We start from the raw sequence: 14998 nt of genomic DNA, 5'->3' as shown, positions 1-14998 counted from the left end.
TTGATTTCACTAAAAAGGCTCAACCTAGAACTTGCTTAATTACCAAATATTCTAAAGGCTGGTTGTGGCATAGAAGACTAGGTCATGTTGGTATATGAAATCTTGATAAGCTTATTAAAGGTGATCATATCCTTGGAATAAAAGATGTCATATTTGACAAGGATAGACTTTGTAGTGCTTGTCAAGCAGGGAAACAAGTTGGAGGAAGTCACCACGCGAAGAACATCATGACCACAAGAAGACCACTCGAGCTACTTCACATGGATCTCTTTGGTCTAAATGCCTACAAGAGTCTCGGTGGTAACTCATTTGGTCTAGTCATAGTTGATGATTTTTCAAGATTTACGTGGGTGTTCTTTCTTGATGACAAATCGCAGGTCCAAAAGATCTTATATAACTTCGCTAGGAAGGCCCAAAATCAGTTTGACGTGAAGATCAAGAAGGTTCGGAGCGACAACGGAACGGAGTTCAAGAACGCAAATGTGGACACCTTTCTTGACGAAGAAGGGATTTCACACGAGTTCTCGGCTACGTACACACCTCAACAAAATGGAGTTGTTGAAAGGAAGAACCGGACTCTTATCGAGATGGCAAGAACGATGCTTGATGAGTACAAAACGCCAAAGCACTTTTGGGCGGAAGCGGTTGAGATAGCATGTGATGCAACATATCGCTTGTATCTTCACAAGCTACTCAGCAAGACGGCATACGAGCTCCTCACCGGTAACAAACCCCAAGTTGGATACTTTCGAGTATTTGGCTCAAAGTGCTACATTCTTGATAAGCATCATCGTTCTAAATTTGCTCCTAAATCTCATGAAGGTTTCGTACTTGGTTATGGCTCAAACTCTCACACTTACCGTGTCTACAACAATTTCACTCGAAAGGTTGAAGAGACGGTAGATGTGAAGTTTGATGAATCTAACGGCTCGCAAGTAGAGCAATTGCCAATTGATGTAGGAGACAAAGACCCTTCAGAAGCAATTCAAGACTTGTCCATTGGCAAGATTCGTCCAATGGAAGTGAAGGAGAGTGAGGGAGTCCTGGATTAGGGGGTGTTCGGGTAGCCGGACTATACCTTCAGCCGGACTCCTGGACTATGAAGATACAAGATTGAAGACTTCGTCCCGTGTCCGGATGGGACTTTCCTTGGCATGGAAGGCAAGCTTGGTGATGCGGATATTCAAGATCTCCTACCATTGTAACCGAATTTATGTAACCCTAACCCTATCCGCTGTCTATATAAACCGGAGGGTTGTAGTCCGTAGGCAATGAAGTCCATACACAACAATCATACCATAGGCTAGCTTCTAGGGTTTAGCCTCCTTGATCTCGTGGTAGATCTACTCTTGTACTACCCATATCATCAATATTAATCAAGCAGGAGTAGGGTATTACCTCCATCGAGAGGGCCCGAACCTAGGTAAAAAACATCATGTCCCTTATCTCCTGTTACCATCCGGCCTTGACGCACAGTTCAGGACCCCCTACCCGAGATCCGCCGGTTTTGACACCGACATTGGTGCTTTCATTGAGAGTTCCTCTGTGTCATCGCCTTTAGGCCCGATGGCTCCTTTGATCATCAACAACGATACGGTCCAGGGTGAAACTTTTCTCCCCGGACAGATCTTCGTCTTCGGCGGCTTCGCTCTGCGGGCCAATTCACTCGGCCACCTGGAGCAGATCGAAAGCTACGCCCCTGGCCATCAGGTCAGGTTTGGAAGCCTAAACTACACGGCTGACATCCACGGGGACTTGATCTTCGACGGATTCGAGCCACAGCCAAGCGTGCCGCACTGTCTCGATGGGCATGATATAGCTCTGCCGCCGAACAGCGCCTTGGAGGCCGCATACGCATCGGTTTCGACCATTGATTCGGAGCATACTGCGCCGATCGAGGATCAACGGTTGGACACTGCCTCAGGGGCTGCGATCTCAGAGGCGATCGAGCCGAACTCTAGCCCTGCACTCTGCACGACCCGTGACTCCGAGGATCCGGACTCCTCCCCGAACTCCGAACCTCCAGCGCCCCTGCCAATCGAATCTGATTGGGCGCCGATAATGGAGTTCACCACCGCAGACATCTTTCAGCATTCGCCTTTTGGCGACATCCTGAATTCTCTTAAGTCTCTCTCTTTATCAGGAGAGCCCTGGTCGGACTACGGTCAGCGAGGGTGGGATACGAACGATGCGAAAATTCAAAGCCCACCCACCACCCACTTTGTAGCCACTGTCGACAATCTAATCGACATGCTTAACTTCAGCTCCGAAGACATCGACGGCATGGATGACGATGTAGGAGACGAACAGGAACTAGCACCTGTAGGGCGCTGGAAGGCCACCTCGTCATATGACATATATATGGTGGATACTCCAAAAGATGGAGATGGCGATGGAACAGTGGGGGATGACGCCCCCAAGAAACAGCCAAAGCGCCGGCATTAGCGGCGCCGCTCTAAATCCCGCCAAAGCAAAAACGGTGATTCCGGCACGGGAGATAATACTACCCCGGATAGCGCCGAAGAACACCCACCTCAGCAAGATTCGGCACAGGAAGATGGAGAAGCCAACCCTCATGAGAGAGCGGCAGGCCGAGAGGTCGAGGATGATAACTATGCGCCTCCCTCCGAAGACGAGGCAAGCCTCGATGACGACGAATTCGTCATACCATCAGACCCCGCCGAACAAGAGCGTTTTAAACGCAGGCTTTTAGCCACGGCAAGCAGCCTCAAGAAGAAGCAGCAACAGCTTAAAGCTGCCCAAGATTTGCTAGTTGACAGATGGACTGAAGTCCTTACGGCCGAAGAGTATGAACTCGAACGCCCCTCCAAGAGTTACCCGAAGCACAGGCCGCTACCCCGATCAGAGGAGGAAGCACCTACATCACCAGCGCATGACATGGCAGACCGGCCACCTCGCGGCCGCGACAGAGAGGCCTCTCAGCCCTCCACCCAAGCCATGCCCCGACGCCGCTCAACTAAGGCACGGGAAAATGCGCCTGACCTGCAAGACATACTGGAGGATAAGGCAAGACAAACAAGATCGATCTACGGATCGTGCAGGCGCCCTACGGCATGTGACAATGATCTTCACTCCGGATGCAACAAATCCGGCTGACCGAACACAACAGACATAGCTCTTCTGAGCTACGTCGTGATATAGCCCAGTACAGAGGCGCCGCACACCCGCTATGCTTCACAAATGAAGTAATGGATCATAAAATCCCAAAGGGTTTCAAACCCGTAAACATCGAATCATACGATGGCACAACAGATCGGCGGTATGGATCAAGGACTATCTCCTTCACATCCACATGGCACGCGGCGATGATCTACACGCCATCAAATACCTCCTGCTCAAACTTAAAGGACCGGCCCGGCATTGGCTTAACAGCTTGCCAGCAGACTCAATCGGTTCTTGGGAGGACCTGGAAGCCGCATTCCTCGACAACTTCCAGGGCACTTACGTGCGACCGCCGGATGCCGACGACTTAAGCCACATAATTCAGCAGCCAGAAGAATCGGCCAGACAATTCTGGACACGGTTCCTAACAAAGAAAAACCAGATAGTCGACTGTCCGGACGCAGAGGCCCTAGCAGCCTTCAAGCATAACATCCGCGACGAGTGGCTTGCCCGACACCTGGGACAGGAAAAGCCGAAATCCATGGCAGCCCTCACGACACTCATGACCCGCTTTTGCGCGGGAGAAGACAGCTGGCTAGCTCGCAGTAACAACTTATCAAAGAACCCTGGTAATTCGGATACCAAGGACAAAAGTGGCAGGACACGTCGGAATAAGCAAAAACGTCACGTTAACAGCGACAGCAATGAAGACACGGCAGTCAATGCCGGATTCAAAGGCTATAAATCCGGTCAACAGAAAAAGCCATTCAAAAAGAATACTCAGGGCCCGTCCAGTTTGGACCGAATACTCGATCGCTTGTGCCAGATACATGGCACCCCCGAAAGGCCAGCCAATCACACTAACAGGGATTGTTGGGTGTTCAAGAAGGCAGGCAAGTTAAGGGCCGAAAACAGAGACAAGGGGCTGCACAACGACAACGAGGAGACCAAGCTGCCGAACAACAATGGATAAATGGGCTTTCCCCCACAAGTGCGGACGGTGAACATGATATACGCAACCCACATTCCCAAGCGGGAGCGGAAGCGTGCGCTACGGGACGTATACGCGATAGAGCCAGTCGCCCCAAAGTTCAACCCATGGTCCTCCTGCCCGATCACTTTTGATCGAAGGGACCATCCCACTAGCATCCGTCATGGCGGCTTCGCCGCATTGGTTCTCGACCCAATCATCGACGGATTTCATCTCACAAGAGTCCTCATGGACGGCGGCAGTAGCCTGAACCTGCTTTATCAGGATACAGTGCGGAAAATGGGCATATATCCCTCAAGGATTAAGCCCACAAGAACGACCTTTAAAGGCATTATACCAGGTGTAGAAGCCAACTGTACAGGCTCAGTAACACTTGACATGGTCTTCGGATCCCCGGACAGTTTCCGAAGCGAAGAGTTAATCTTCGATATAGTCCCGTTTCGCAGTGGCTATCACGCCCTGCTCGGACGAACCGCATTTGCAAAGTTCAATGCGGTGCCACACTATGCATATCTCAAACTCAAGATGCTAGGCCCTCGAGGAGTAATTACGGTCAACGGAAACACCGAACGCTCCCTCCGTACGGAGGAGCATACGGCGGCTCTCGCAGCGGAGGTACAAAGTAGCCTTTTCAGGCAATTCTCCAGTCCGGCCATTAAAAAGCCAGACATTGCCAAGCGTGCCCGGAGTAACCCACAGCAGGACCGCCTGGCACACTCTAAGCAAGCGTAGCAATGTGGCCCCAACCCCAACTTTTGTGACATAGCGAAACCAGTACCTCGCGTACATAACTACGCCCTTGAAATACCATGGGCACAGGGGAAGGGGCACAATAACGGCACGCCCAAAATACGGCTTAAAACGTACTAGGGGCTGCTGAATTCTTTTTTTTTTAATTTTTTCTTACTTTCAGGACTCCATACTTCGGACGACCTGTTCGGCAATTCGACTGCCGCACAAACGATGCAAGATCCAGGGAGGCAGACAAGCCATGCCGCATTATGGAACTCCCAGGTGGTCTCTGTTACGAGCGGTATACCTGTTTTAAATACAATTCCGCGGCCTGCCCCTGGTCAGGACATACTGAATAGTCCAATATCTTTTGCTTACCGCACTACTTGTATCGTTCGGCTTTGATAAATAGCCTCTCTATAAACAATGCATAGCTTTTTGTCTATTTTCTGCATTACTCTCTTTTATATATGTTTATTAAATGACATGTTGCACCCGTACACTGTGGTACGGCAAGTACGCCAGGGGCTTCAGTACCCTTTAATATGGTGTGAGAAGTCCGTACACTTTCACAAGTGCGGCACCCCGAACTTATAGCACTATATGCATCGGCTCCGAATCATGATTTGGGTCAATAGTTGGGTTTGCCCGGCTCCTATGTTTTGGTGCCTTACGTTTCGCTATATTGGCTAAGGTAGAACTAGGAGAACCACTGCGATTGTGCCCCAGTTGAGCTGGGTTAAGCACCTTAGTGGAGAAAGCTAAAACTGACTGTCATGATGAGGCGAGAGACCGGTTGCTGTTCGAGAGGTTTTTCGAGTCCCTAAAGACTTATGCCGCTTCGAGCGAGGAGCCGAATTTGTCCGGCCAAGGCGTGGATAGCGCCCCGAACTCGGTCTTCCGAACTAGGGGCTTCGCCGAAATTTAAAATTATAAAGTTCTATGGCTAAGTGAGAGTGTTCAAGCATTATAGTCCGATTGCCTGGTTCGTTGTGCTGAGCGCCTCCCTCGAAGGACCCAACTATGGGAAAGAGAGCGCTCAGGTTTATCCTGAACACCCCAGCACTAGTGGCATGGGGGCAGAAGCCGACGACTGGCCATCTCTCAATTTTTTGATAAACGGCCGCACAGAAAATTATATTTTAAATTCAACAAGCATTGCTTAAGCGCCTATGAACAAGTTTTCAGCGCACAGGATAAAAACGAGCGAGTTTATTCAAGAATTACATCCTTGGTACATTCATCTGCCACAAGGCGGGCACCTGCAAGAACATCCTTGTAATAGTTCTCGGGCTTGCGATGCTCCTTGCCCGGCGGTGGCCCGTCCTTCACAAGCTTCTCACCGTCCAGCTTACCCCAGTGCACCTTTGCATGGGCAAGGGCCCGACGGGCACCTTCGATGCAGATGGAGCGCTTGACGATCTCGAGCCTTGGACAGGCCTCCACCAGCCGCCGCACCAGCCCGAAATAGCTCCCAGGAAGGGCCTCTCCGGGCCACAGCCGAACTATGAAGCCCTTCATGGCCTGTTCGGCCGCCTTGTGGAGGTCGACCAGCTGTTTCAGCTGGTCGCTCAAAGGCACAGGGTGTCCGGCCTCAGAATACTAAGACCAGAACACCTTCTCCGTCGAGCTGCCCTCTTCAGCTCGGTAGAATGCGGCGGTGTCGGATATGCTGCGGGGAAGATCTGCGAATGCCCCTAGAGAACTCCGGATTCGGGTAAGTAACAAGTAGTTCACTTTTATATTTCTGCTTTGCATAAAGAATGCCTTACCCGCTGCTATCTTCTTCATCTCCTCCAACTCTTGGAGGGCCTTTTGGGCTTCGGCCTTGGCAGACTTGGCAGTCTCAAGGGCCGCCGCGAGCTCGGATGCTTGGGTCTTTGACTCAAGCTCCAAACTCTCATGTTTTTTCATGAGAGCCTGAAGCTCTTGCTGCACCTCCCCGACCTGAGCCCCAAGTTTCTCTCGCTCGGTGTGCTCCGCGGCCGTTTTCTTTTCGGCCTCGGACAGCGCCTGCTTGAGGGTCGCCACCTTAGTCGTGGCCCCTATAATAAGCAGTGCAATCCTGTTATTTTTTGCAATCACGCCTCTCTATAGGCACTTTTTCTGTAAGGTATTTCTTACCTTCTTTCTCCTCGAGCTGCCGCTTGGCAAGGCCGAGCTCTTGCTCGGTCTGCTTGAGGTCCTGTTTCAGGACACCCACCTCCGTAGTCAGTGCGGCGGTGGATAGCAGCGAAGCCTGCACACGCATATTACTCTTTATTGTTAGACTCCTGCGAAATTTGCTAGATCCTCTATTCGGTTTTTCTTTCCGAATGCCAAACAGAGCATCAGGCGCTACTGTCTATGCGGTACTATTTTTATATATTTTTACTTACCTCGAAGCCTGTTAGAAGGTTAGCGCAAGCTTCAGTCAGTCCGCTTTTGGCGGATTGAACCTTCTAGATCACCGTACTCATAATAGTACGGTGCTCCTCGTCGATGGAGGCGCCGTCAAGCACCTCAAGCAGATTGTCTGGCACCTCCGATTGGACGGAGGCCGCCGGCTCAGAAGGCTTGCTCCTCTTGGAAAGAGTTCGTCTACCGCGGTCCAGAACTATTGAAGATTCCGGCGCGGTGTCCGACATAAAGCCAGACTTGGAGCCCTGGGGGGTCTTGTCCCCTTTACTCTTGGAGTCCGGGAGGTTGCCTTGCGGCTCCTCCAAGACCACCTCCTCCTGCCCCAGAGCTTGCTGCGACGCCACTTCGGCGTTGTCTGCAGTGCGGGGGGAGACAGCGGGCGGAACTGAGTTCATGTCCGATGAATCCAGGGAGCCGCTCGACGACTCGTTGAATTCGGCCCGGGGTGGACTGCATAATTACATTCGACATTAGGGAAAGCTGTGCAACAAAGGAACATCATGAGTTATTTTGATATCCGAACTAACGATTTCGCCGGACGCTTGGCCTTGTTTGGCCACTCCTCTTTGCCCTCTTCGGCGTTGGGGGCGTAGTCCGGCGGATGGGTCTTCCTTTTCCTAGACCCCTCGGCCTTCCCCGTTGGGGCGGCCTTCCTCTTCTCTCCTCCCTCCGCTGGGGGAGGAGAGTTTTCTTCTTCCTCCTCCTCGTTTTCGCGGGAGAAGGGCGTCTCGGACTCGTCAGATGACGAGCCCGACACCACCACATTACGGGCACTCTTTCGAGTCCCCGTGGCCTTATTCTTCTTGGCCTTCTTCTCCGGCACCACATAAGGCACCGGAACCAGCAGCTTCACTAGGAGAGCAGTGGCTGGATCTTCGGGCAAGGGAGCCAGACAGTTAATCGATCCGGACTTCGCCCGCCAAGCCTGTCAAAGGTAAGGGAGTTTAGATCCCGCATAGAGTCAAACTATGAAAAAAACTTAACATCCTGTAAAAGGTGAAAATAGCTTACCTCGCTAGCGTGACGCCGCGAGCTGTATCCGCGATCCTCGGAAGCGGATGTGGGAGCCTCGGCGCCTTTGGTTAGCACCTTCCAGACATCTTCATACGTCATGTCGAAGAGCCTGTTAAGAGTTTGGTGCTACACCGGGTCAAACTCCCACATATTGAAGTCCCGTTGTTGACACGGGAGGATCCGGCGGACAAGCATAACCTAGACTACATTGACGAGCTTGATCGGCTTGCTCACCAGGGACTGGATGCATGTCTGCAGTCCGGTCACCTCTTTTTCGTCGCCCCACGACAGGCCCGTCTCTTTCCAGGACATATGCCACGTGGGGGGTCCGGATCGGAACTCGGGGGTTGCGATCCATTTTGGATCGCGCGGCTCGGTGATGTAAAACCACCACGATTGCCACCCCTTCAGGGTCTCCACGAAGGAGCCCTCGAGCCATAGGACGTTGGCCATCTTGCCCGCCATGGCGCCTCCGAATTCTGCCTGGCTGCCGCGCACCACCTTGGGCTTGACGTTGAAGGTCTTGAGCCAGAGGCCGAAATGGGGGTGGATGCGGAGGAAAGCCTCGCACACGACGATAAACGCCGAGATGTTGAGGACAAAGTTCGGGGCCAGATCATGGAAATCCAGGCCATAGTAAAACATGAGCCCCCGGACAAATGGGTGGAGTGGAAAACCCAGTCCGCGGAGGAAGTGGGGAAGGAATACTACCCTCTCATGGGGCCTTGGGGTGGGGAGAAGCTGCCCCTCCTCGGGAAGCCGGTGCGCGATGTCTTTGGACAAGTATCCGGCCTTCCTTAGCTTTTTGACATGGCCCTCTGTGATGGAGGAGACCATCCACTTGCCTCCCGCTTCGGACATTGCTGGAGAAGGTTGAGGTGGGAAGTGCAGGCTTGGGCGCTCGAGCTCGAGTGCGCAGGAGATGGATAGGCAAAGGAGGAAGAAGGCGTAGGTAAAAAGGTGGATCCTTATCCCCTTATATGGGCGGATGCGGTTGTGCGTCCCCACCTGCCTAGTAAAACTCGCTTGCCTCCCAAGCGCCGTGATAAGTGGCGCAGTTGGATTACCCACATCCGTATTGATGAGAATCCCGTAAAGGGGGTACACGATCTCTGCTTTGACAAGACGTGCCAAGGAAACCGCCTCGCAAAACATGCTGAGGTGGAGAAGTAAAACGATTCGAGTAAAGGACTTGGCCGTAGTGTGATGACGCACTGCGGAATATGTCGGCAGATTTGATTTGTGTTAATATAATTCTCTCTATGGCAATGTGTGGAAGCTTATTTTGCAGAACCGGGCACTACTCTTGGTGTTTACAATCTTCTATGAAGGACTTGGAGGAGGAATCCGCCTTGCAATGCCGAAGACAATTTGCGCGCCGGACTCGTTGTCATTGAAGCCTGGTTCAGGGGCTACTGAGGGAGTCCTAGATTAGGGGGTGCTCGGGTAGCCGGACTATACCTTCAGCCAGACTCCTGGACTATGAAGATACAAGATTGAAGACTTCGTCCCGTGTCCGGATGGGACTTTCCTTGGCGTGGAAGGCAAGCTTGGCGATGCGCATATTCAAGATCTCCTACCATTGTAACCGACTTTATGTAACCCTAACCCTATCCGGTGTCTATATAAACCGGAGGGTTGTAGTCCGTAGGCAATCAACTCCATACACAACAATCATAACATAGGCTAGCTTCTAGGGTTTAGTCTCCTTGATCTCGTGGTAGATCTACTCTTGTACTACCCATATCATCAATAGTAATCAAGCAGGAGTAGGGTATTACCTCCATCGAGAGGGCCCAAACCTGGGTAAAAAACATCGTGTCCCTTGTCTCCTGTTACCATCCGGCCTTGACGCACAGTTCGGGACCCCCTACCCGAGATCCGCCGGTTTTGACACTGACAGAGAGTACCTCGTCCGTCCAAGTGGAAGCTTCTACCTCACGACAAGGTGAACCAAGAGTTGATACAGAAGCATCCACAAGTGGGACATGCCAAGATGAAGAAAACGAGGAAGCGCACCAAGATGAACATCAACAACCTCCTTCTCCACCACGACAAGAGAACGACAACGTCAACAATGAAGAAGGCCAAGAAGAAGCACAAGATGAAGAGGATGTTCCACCCCAACCCAAGCAAAATCTTTCATGAGTTCGAGCAAGAATTGCTAAGGATCATCCCATCGAGCAAATCTACAATGATATCCAAACCGGGAGAATCACTCGCTCTAAAACTCGTTTAGCTAACTTTTGTGAACATTACTCATTCATTTCTAGCATTGAACCTATGAAGATTGAAGAAGCATTGGAGGATCTGGACTGGATAAACGCTATGCATGAAGAGCTACACAACTTTGAGAGAAATCAAGTGTGGACATTGGTCGAGAAGCCCGACAACAACCACAACATCATTGGTACCAAATGGGTGTTTCGCAACAAGCAAGATGAATATGGACAAGTGGTTCGCAACAAAGCACATCTCGTCGCCCAAGGCTACACACAAGTTGAAGGTATGGACTATGGTGAGACATATGCTCCCGTTGCTAGACTTGAGTCCATTCGTATCTTACTTGCTTATGCTAATCACCATGATATCACCTTGTACCAAATGGACATTAAAAGTGCTTTTCTAAATGGCAAAATTGAGGAGGAAGTTTATGTTAAGCAACCTCCCGGCTTCGTCAATCCTAAGAAACCTAATCATGTTTACAAACTTCACAAAGCCCTGTATGGTCTTAAACAAGCTCCTAGAGCATGGTATAAATGCTTGACCAAGTTCCTTATTGAAAAAGGCTTTGAAATTGGTAAAATTGATTCTACTCCTTTTACTAAAAGGGTTAATGGAGAACTATTGGTGTGCCAAATTTATGTTGATGATATCATATTTGTTCAACTAACCCACATTTTAGTGAGAATTTTGGAAAGCTAATGTCGGAGAAGTTTGAGATGTCTATGATGAGTGAACTCAAATTGTTTCTCGGTTTGCAAATCAAGCAAACTAAGGAAGGTACCTTTGTCTCTCAAACGAAGTACACCAAGGACTTATTCAAGAAGTTCAATATGCAAGAATGCAAAGGTATGACTACACCCATGCCTACTAGTGGACATCTTGATTTGACCAAAGATGGTGAACCGGTTGATTAAAAGGTTTATCGCTCTATGATTGGTTCATTGTTATATCTATGTGCCTCTCGTCCCGATATTATGCTAAGTGTGTGCATGTGTGCATGATATCAAGCTGCTCCTAAAGAGTGTCATCTTAAGGCTGTGAAAAGGATAGTGAGATACCTAATCCATACACCAAATTTTGGCATTTGGTATCCTAAGAGGTCCTCTTTTGATCTTGTTGGCTACTCCAATTCGGACTATGCCGGAGACAAGGTTGATAGAAAATCCACTTCGAGTACTTATCAATTCCTTGGTAGATCTCTTATGTCTTGGTCTTCCAAGAAACAAAACTCGGTATCCTTATCCACCGCCGAAGCGGAATACATTGCCGCTGGTTCATGTTGTGCTCAATTACTTTGGATGACCCAAACTCCTAAAGATTATGGGATATATGTGAAACATGTTCCATTGCTATGTGACAATGGAAGTGCTATTAAGATTGCTCACAATCCCGTGCAACATTCTTGAACTAAGCATATTGAAGTTCGTCATCATTTCATTCGAGATCATGTTGCAAAAGGGGACATTAACCTTAAGCATGTTCGCACCGATAAGCAATTGGCGGATATATTCACTAAACCACTTGATGAGAAAGTGTTTTGCAGGTTGAGAGGTGAATTGAACATCATTGATGCTTCAAACTTGGAGTAGGAACTCCATTTGATACATGCGGGGTGTGAGCCTATGACTAATCCTCGATATTTCTCTTATGATGCTATTCATATGTCTTGGATATATTTGTACCTTGCATGTTATCTAATCCGTGTAGGTACTTGGTTGAATCTAAATCTATGAGATTGCAACTCACTCACATCTTGAGCAATCTCTAGATCACCAAGTCTCTACACAATGGTGGTTGAAGACAAGGAAGCACGAAACCATTCAAACATATCCTTTGGCAAATTCTATGTTGAGTCTCATGATTGTCATTTTGGATACACAAGTGCTCTTCCTTGCAAAGCTAACCCATGTAGGTAGATGAACTCAAACTCCAAGTGGTGCTCCCAACCCTTGATGAACTACATCAACCTTGAGCAACCCACACAAGTTCAACTACATGAGCAAGATCAACACCACCACCCAAGGTATGTTATTCCATCTTAGAGAAGCTTTACTCCAAGTCATGAGTCAAAGCAACTCGACAAGATGTGAATGCATCAAAAGGCTTAAACGAAAAATGGTAACCCCATTTTGAGCTTAAACAATGAGTATGACCTATGATCAAGTGCTCTCACTTGACTCCTAAGTCAATATACTCTAACATAGGTGACTTTATCGCCGACCATCTCTAGATGAAGTTCTCGTGTGTCTCTCCGTGATTTTGTCTCTTGCATATTCTTCATCTAGAACTTTTAGTTTCTTTTCTTTCCTTTTTGTTCTGAATTTTCTGCATCCAATTCATTGCAAATCTTTCAGTAAATTCCTTGCATATCCTTGTGAGATCTTACTTGTCTAGTGAGCTGAGGTGACAAGTGGTTTCACTCTAATGAACTCGGTCACACCGGTTTGTTCTCTTCGGCCCAACCGAAATCTTTCGGTGCAACCGAAGCACACAACTCGGAGTCACCGATTCCACCACAGGAAAACCAACTTGCCACTTATTCCTGATCCCTGTTTGCTCCAGCTCCACTCAATGATTCTTGTCCTCTACCATCATCCTATTAGACATGTTGCTTTGCTCTGTGACTCGAGGACCAACCCATTTGTATCACATGTCCAGAAGAGCCCTTCTTGGAAATTGATGTCAAAGGGGGAGAGAGATATCACATCAAAGCATAATCCTTCCTATAGGGGGAGAAAGAGAGAATACTCAGGGGGAGAGAGTTTCTCAACTAGGAGAAAGTAATATCATCAAAGACCCCAGATGCTTGGTGTTCAAGAGGAGAGATGTCACATGTCTTTGAGAGGGGAAAGACATGTTTGGTTGCTTGCTTTAGCTCAAGATCTGTTGTTTCCTTTTTTTTTGTTGCTCTGATTTTTTGTTCCCTATCTTCTCCCAATATCCCATGCAGATTCAGGGGGAGCAAGATATCTAAGGGAAGGAAATCTCTGATTTTATTGCATATCTTTACCTTTGGGGACATGTCTATATCCAATGTGGTACTTAGTACTCACTCTACATGTCATCCTAGTCTTGGTTCTCTTGTGGTTTCTCTTGCTTGCTCTGGTCAGTAGGTGTATCTGTGTTATTTAACCTTGTTTGCGCAGGTTCATCCCATCCTAAGCCAACTCAAGACCACAAGGTAAGTATATGCATCACAGTCATGTGAATGAGAAGTTCTTGTTGATGTACACGCTGTTTGCAAGAAGGACTCATGAGCATGAAGGTACATTTCTCACATTCACATCATTTGCTCTGATGCATATATGCCAAGATACATGTAACACATTGCTTACTCTGTCATGTTTACGCATTCACATGCTCCTATATTCAATATTCACATGATTGCATACATGTAGGGGGAGCCTATGCATGTTACATGTCTTTCCAAAGCTTTACTTGCTATTCTCTATATCTTCATCTAAAGCTTTGATGTATGTTGTCACCAATTACCAAAAAGGGGGAGATTGAAAGCACAAGTGCTCCCTGGGTGGTTTTGGTAATTAATGTCAACATATCTCTTGTTGGACTAACACTTTTACCTAGTATGTTTCAGATAAGTTCAACAATGGAGTGGCATGGACTAGAGGATGTGGAACCCCTTCAAGATGCTAAGGACAAAGGATTGGATCAAGCTTCAAGATCAAGACTCTACATTTTCTATTTTAGTGATCCAAGATCACATTGAGTCTATAGGAAAAGCCAATACTATCAAGAGGGGATGAGGTGTTGCTTAATGGCTTGCTTGCTCAAAGTGCTTAGTGATATGCTCCAAAACCCTCAACTACCTTCCCACATCCACATATGACCTAAACCAAAAGTCAAACTCGGCCCCACCGATTCTATCTATCCGGCGCCACTGAGTTTCAGATGTCATAGCCACTGCCACAAACCCTAGCAAATCGGTTTCACCGATAGGGATCTCGGTCTCACCGAGATGGGATTGTAATCTCTCTGTGTATGTCCATTACCAAAATCGGTCTCATCGAGTTTGAGCAATCGGTACTACCGAGATTACAATGCAAACCCTCTGGTTAGCTTATTACCAAAATCGGTCCCACCGAGTTTGTGTAATCGGTCTCACCGAGTTTGCCTGACCAACTCTCTGGTTAGCTTATTACCAAAATTGGTCCCACCAAGTTTGTGTAATCGGTCACACCGAGATTATGTTATGCCCTAACCCTAACCATATCAGTCCTACCGAGTTGCATCTCAGTCCCACCGAAAATCCTAACGGTCACTAAGTTTGCTGAATCGGTCCGACCGAGTTTAACCATTCGGTCCCATCGAGTTTGGCAAATTGTGTGTAACGGTTAGATTTTGTGTGGAGGCTATATATACCCCTCCACCCACTCTTCATTCGTGGAGAGAGCCATCAGAACATACCTACACTTCCAATACACATTTTCTAAGAGAGAACCACCTACACTTGTGTTGAGGTCAAGATATTCCATTCCAACCATATGAATCTTG

Source organism: Triticum aestivum, chromosome 1A (assembly GCF_018294505.1).
Source record: "Triticum aestivum cultivar Chinese Spring chromosome 1A, IWGSC CS RefSeq v2.1, whole genome shotgun sequence".
Classification (NCBI taxonomy): domain Eukaryota; kingdom Viridiplantae; phylum Streptophyta; class Magnoliopsida; order Poales; family Poaceae; genus Triticum; species Triticum aestivum.
This window is presented reverse-complemented; position numbering follows the sequence as displayed.